Source organism: Chenopodium quinoa, unplaced genomic scaffold (genome assembly GCF_001683475.1).
Source record: "Chenopodium quinoa cultivar QQ74 unplaced genomic scaffold, ASM168347v1, whole genome shotgun sequence".
Taxonomy (NCBI): domain Eukaryota; kingdom Viridiplantae; phylum Streptophyta; class Magnoliopsida; order Caryophyllales; family Amaranthaceae; genus Chenopodium; species Chenopodium quinoa.
The window spans coordinates 613410-620052 of NW_018743074.1; positions in this window are offsets into that span (position 1 = coordinate 613410).

Genomic DNA, 6643 nt, shown 5'->3' on the forward strand with positions numbered 1-6643 from the left:
CAAATCAGTTATATATATATAATTAATATAGAGTATACAATAAAGTACTCTATAAATCATTTCTCTGAAAAAATGTCTATATTTTTTCAATTCTATAATATTGTATAGCTTTTACACTGCTATAGTATTTTATTTTCAATATGTATTATTGAAGCCAATCATAAACTACTACAGAATACTTAGTATTAAGTTGAAGATATAATTAAAAATGTAACTATTTTTAAGTCGGGTATCATTTTTCAACAATAGAAATCTATATATATATTCAACCAATGAATTAATTACTATAAGAAGATCAACAACAATCATGATTGAAAAGAAAGAAAGCTAGATGTGTTCTTCTGTAGCTAACATTATGTTTATTATTATTATTATTATTATTATTATTATTATTATTACTATTATTATTATTATTATTATTATTATTATTATTATTATTATTATTATTATTATTATTATTATTATTATATTAAAGATTTGTGGCCAAAATTAGCACCTAACACGTTTCATTACTTATCCTTTACCCTTTTAATTATTTCGTTTGTTTTGCCCTCTTGTTCACTTATAATTATTCTTTTGAATTAGGAATAATTATATTTCTTGATAAAAGATAAAATGCCACTACCATAATATATAGACGATAAATCAATAATAGGTGGAATGCTTAATCATCCTTTTTAATTTGTCTGTTTAAATTGTCATAAATCACAATCAAACATTCTATTAATACTACCTAGCTGATGCATGCAGCTACATCTAGAACAATTAAGATTCAAAAGAATTTAATTATTATGTACTACGACTTACTAATTATTTCTTATTATATAGTTTTATTTTTTTTATTTTTCTATTTTATATATGCCCTAATAATATATATTTGGTTTTCTAAAGATGAAAAATATGGGACTTATATATGGTAGGTAAGTGATTATATATCTACGTCTTCCCACATTTTTACACGTACTTTTGTTTTATATTAGTAGCTGGGAAAGCAAAAATGGGAAAATTAACCAAATTCAGCTCCCATGCAGGTCTAATAAGTTTAGATCTTTGAATAAATTAGCATGAAAGCATGAACATATTCGTTAATATAAAAAAATGGTTTGTGCAATATAATCATGCATATACATTGTAGATGATATATGTGACTCTTACAACAATGTCATAAATGAATTTTAATCTTCAATCTCACAATTTATGTACAAAGAATTACTTATAAGTATCTTAACATTTTTTTTTTATTACGGGGTAGTTGGTATCAAGAGTTCTATGATTGTACTTAGTTCCACCACTTTTCTATTCAAATTTTAACATACGCCATAACTAATTAAGCTAACCAATTATGATACATCATATATGATAAATTCACTTAACAGTAGATTTACCTTTCAGTGTATTCTAATATTAAATGTATCAATAAAACGATATAAGTAGACAAATGTTGATTGAAGGATGAGACCCGATATCGTGAGGGGAACATATCAAATGGTATAATTAATGCTTATAGAGTAGTTAGTTGATGCCTTCAAAAACAATTGAGATGATGTAAGTGTTGTGCGACAGCGGAAGCAAAGGTCGAAAACAAACAAGAAAACAATAAAGAAATTCAATGCAAACAATAAGAACAACACCAAGAATTTACGTGGTTCACTATCGATGTGATAGCTACGTCCACGGGCACCGAGATCGAATGATTTCACTATAAACTGCAAAGATTACAAAGATGATTCTTGTATTTCTCAAGAACGGCTCTCACTCTGTCTCTCTTAACCCTAATACTGATATTAGGGAGGTTTTATATTAATCCCTAATTAAAAGATACTTGGGCAAAAAGATAATAAAATAAGATAACCTAAAACCGCAAAATCCGCGTTCCGTATTTTTCCTTCTCCGCCCGGTCAGACCGGGCAAGGTCTGCCCGATCGGGCGCGAGAAGAAGACTCCATACGAATGCTTCAACGTATCCAACCCCCACCGCCCGGTCAGACCGGGCAAGGTCTGCCCGATCGGGCGAAGGCTCGCCCGGTCGGGCGAAGGCTCGCCCGGTCGGGCGCGAGAGCAGCTTCTTCAACGAATTTGCCAGGCACCTCTTCTTCTTCCGCCCGGTCAGACCGGGCAATGTCCGCCCGATCGGGCGGACAAAGCTACGAAGTACGAGTCACCTAATATACTTATCAACAATCTCCACCTTGACGAGAACTCGTAGTCAGCAAACAACCCCATCAAGACATAGTGAAAAAACATCTCAAGCCAAACCCGATGCAGGACTCATGCATAAGCCATACATCCCGATAAGTCTTCAACCAAGACCCATCACATACTCGTCTCCAAGTATAACAACTCATAATGCTCCACCTGCATCACAAGCCCCGGGCAAGCTCCACCTTAATGCCAACACACCTACACCAGGAGCTCCCCAACTTCGCCCCTCAGGGCCTACTACATCACGTAGTAATCAATATTTAGCAAGTCTAAGCAATGTTTAAACTTGCTAAACGGAACAGGCTTAGTGAAGAAATCAGCCGGGTTGTCAGCAGTCCCAATCTTCTTCACCTTAATCCTCTTGTCAGTACGCAAGAAATGATACCTGACATCAATGTGCTTCGTCCGATCATGGTGTACTTGATCTTTAGCTAAGCAAATCGCACTTAGACTATCACAATACACTGTAGCAAAATCCTGTGCAATACCCAGTTCACCTACTAGGCCTTTGAGCCAAATAGACTCCTTAGCTGCAGAAGTTAAAGCCATATACTCAGCTTCAGTAGTTGACAACGTAACTGATGACTGCAATGTAGACTTCCAACTAACCACAGAACCACCCAAAGTGAACACATAACCAGTCACAGACCTCCTGGTATCCACATCAGCTGCATAATCAGAATCACTGTACCCAGTGACCAAGCATTCCTTACCATTCCCGTACACAAGACCAATATCAGCTGTCCCTCTCAGGTAGCGAAAAATCCTTTTCACCCCTTGCCAGTGTTCCCTCCCAGGTCGAGCCATAAACCTGCTTACAACACTAACAGCATGCGCAATATCCGGCCTAGTACAGACCATAGCATACATCAAACAACCAACCGCGTTTGCATATGGAACTCTAGACATATAAGACAACTCCTCCTCTGATTGAGGTGACATAGACAAAGACAACTTACAACTAACAGTAGTTGGCGTACTTATAGGCTTCGATTTTTCCATCCCAAAACGAGACAGAATCTTTTCAATGTAGCTTTTCTGAGTCAAGAAAAGCTTACCTCTAGCCCGATCCCTGTAGATCTCCATACCCAAAATCTTCCTAGCTGCACCCAAGTCTTTCATGTCAAACTCCGAGTTAAGCATCTCCTTTAATCTTTTGTACCACTGTCGGGGGGATTGCTTAAGTCCATACAATGACTTTAGCAATCTGCAGGCATAGTGTTCCTTTCCAGGAGCTTCGAATCCTTCGGGCTGCTTCATCAGAATCTCCTCCTCCAAATCGCCATGAAGGAAGGCCGTTTTAACATCCAACTGCTCCAGCTCAAGATCAAAATGTGCTACAATTGACAATAACACACGGATAGAAGTATGTCGAACCACAGGTGAGAATATCTCAACAAAGTCAACCCCTTCTACCTGACTGAACCCCTTAGCAACTAGCCTAGCCTTAAAACGTATTTGCTCAGTTTCCGACAACCCTTCTTTCTTCTTGTAAATCCATTTACAACCCACAAGCTTCCTCCCTTCCGGTACCTTTACCAGTTCCCACACTCTGTTCTTGTAAAGAGACTGCATCTCTTCACCCATTGCGGCAAGCCATTGCGCAGACTCACTACAACTAATTGCTTGTTTATATGTGGCAGGTTCAAATGACTCTACATCATCAGCTACACTCAATGCATAACCTGTCATCGCATCAACACAGCAATTTCTTCCCTCCATCTCTTCAATCAATCTAACAGGCTTCTTGATAACTCGTTTAGGCATCTCAAGAATGGTGTCAGGTTGACTAGATGACCCCTGATTAGATTGCTCCACCTCATCCCCAGAGTTAGAATGAGTAGGAGTAATCTCAGGTTTAGGAGTACCCGGCACTGGAACATCAGCATCATCATCAATATATTGTACCCGAGGTAAATCAGCAATGGTAGACTGATGTACCTCAAGTACCCCATCTGTCTGTAATAAATTGTCTCCTTCCCTTCTCAAATCTGAAATCTCTGCATTTTTAATTGAATACATGGTGTTTTCATCGAAAGTAACATCCCTACTAAGAATGACCCGACCCTCCGAAGGTGAAAAAATTCTAAACCCCTTCACACCATCCCCGTACCCAACAAAACACCCCTTCTTGGCTCGTGGATCCAGCTTACCCTCAATAACATGATAATAAGCAACACAACCAAAAATCTTCAAATTCGAAAAATTAGGCAACTTACCACTCCAGATCTCAAACGGAATTTTGGAATCAATTCCAGAATGAGGGCCCCTATTAATGACATAACAAGCTGTTAACACAGCTTCACTCCAGTACCTCCTCCCAAGCCCTGCATTAGAGAGCATGCATCGAACTCTCTCTAGCAGTGTCTGATTAACCCGTTCTGCTACACCGTTCTGCTGTGGTGTCTTCCTGACAGTATGATGCCGACCTATACCCTCATCTGCACAGAACTGATTAAACTCGTCTTTGCAAAACTCTAGCCCATTGTCCGTTCGTAGCTTCTTGATCTTCCTTCCTTGTCGATTTTCCACCAAAGCTTTCCATTGCTTGAAAACTTTGAAGGCCTCATCCTTTGACTTAAGCAACCTAAGCCATGTGTATCGGGACTTGTCATCAACAAATGACACAAAATAGTGGTAACCTCCCATACCTTCAACTCTAGATGGACCCCAGCAATCTGAATGGATGTAATCGAGCACTGCATCAGTAATGTGAGCACCCTTGCTGAACTTTGACCTGTGTTTCTTACCAAACACACAATGCTCACAAAATTCAAGGTTGGCAACCTTGACCCCGGATAGAAGACCCCTCTTGGACAATAGCTGCATCCCCTTCTCCCCCATATGACCAAGCCTCATGTGCCAAATCTTAGTCATCTCCTGGTGAGATACAGATGCGCAAACCGCAGAACTAGGCAGTGTAACACCCTCAAAAACATAGAGGGTGTTCCTTTTGATACCCTTAAGTACCAACTCAGAACCTCTGAAAATACACAACTCCCCATCTGAAAACACACCATTGTACCCCAATTCATCCAGGGTACCCAATGAAATCAGATTCTTTCCTAAAGCAGGAACATGCCGTACATTAGTCAAAGTTAACCTCCGCCCATCAACAGTCCTCAACCTCATGGAACCAATACCTGTGACCTTACATGGAGCATTGTTACCGACTATAACCATACCCCCATTGCGAGGTTCATATGTATCAAACCAATCTCGACGTGGACACATATGGAACGAACACCCTGAATCTAGAACCCAGTTATCAGATAAATCATCAGACCTAGCAGAACTGACTAATGCTAAATCTTCCTCTGAATTATAGCTCTCATTCGGTTTCTCTTCAACTACAGCAGCCTGGGACTTGTTTTTCCTCACCGGACAATTATTCCTAAAGTGACCCGGTTCTTTACAGTAATAACATGTTTTAGTAGTAGTTTTACTAGATCCATCCTTGCCGTTTCCAGCACCCGACCCAGCATTGTTCCCCTTGTTAAACCCCTTATTCTTTTTAGACTTTCCGGACTTAACAAACAACCCACTACCATTATCCCCATTATCACTCGTAGCTTTCATTCTGAGTTCCCTAGTATGAAGTGCTGCCTTCACTTCTTCTAAGGTTATAGAATCCTTACCAACAACAAAAGACTCTACAAAATTCTCAAAGCTAGACGGTAGAGATACAAGTAAAATCAACGCAGCATCCTCATCATCAATTTTAACATCTAAATTACGTAAATCAAGCAAAATAGAGTTAAGTTTTTCTAGATGTTCCCGTAAGGAAGTACCTGACTGCATCCGGAGGCTAAACAACCGCTGTTTCAGTAATAATTTGTTGGTCAACGACTTAGTCATATACAATGACTCCAGCTTCAGCCACAATCCAGCCGCCGTTTCCTGATCAGCCACCTCCGTGATGATTTGATCATCAAGACTAAGTAATATGGTAGAGTGTGCCTTCTCTTCCATAACTTCTAACTGCGAGTCAGTCGGTCCCTCTCCTGACTCCGAAGTAGTACTCTTTGGAGCCAACGGACGCCATATCTGCTGTTGTTTTAACAGAGCCTTCATCTTAATTTGCCATAGCCCAAAACTATTTTTCCCGGTAAACTTCTCAATTCTTATTGTTGAATCTCCTGCCATTGTTATCTTCAAGAAACTCTCCAAGGATTGAACCTGAGCTCTTGATACCAATTGTTGTGCGACAGCGGAAGCAAAGGTCGAAAACAAACAAGAAAACAATAAAGAAATTCAATGCAAACAATAAGAACAACACCAAGAATTTACGTGGTTCACTATCGATGTGATAGCTACGTCCACGGGCACCGAGATCGAATGATTTCACTATAAACTGCAAAGATTACAAAGATGATTCTTGTATTTCTCAAGAACGGCTCTCACTCTGTCTCTCTTAACCCTAATACTGATATTAGGGAGG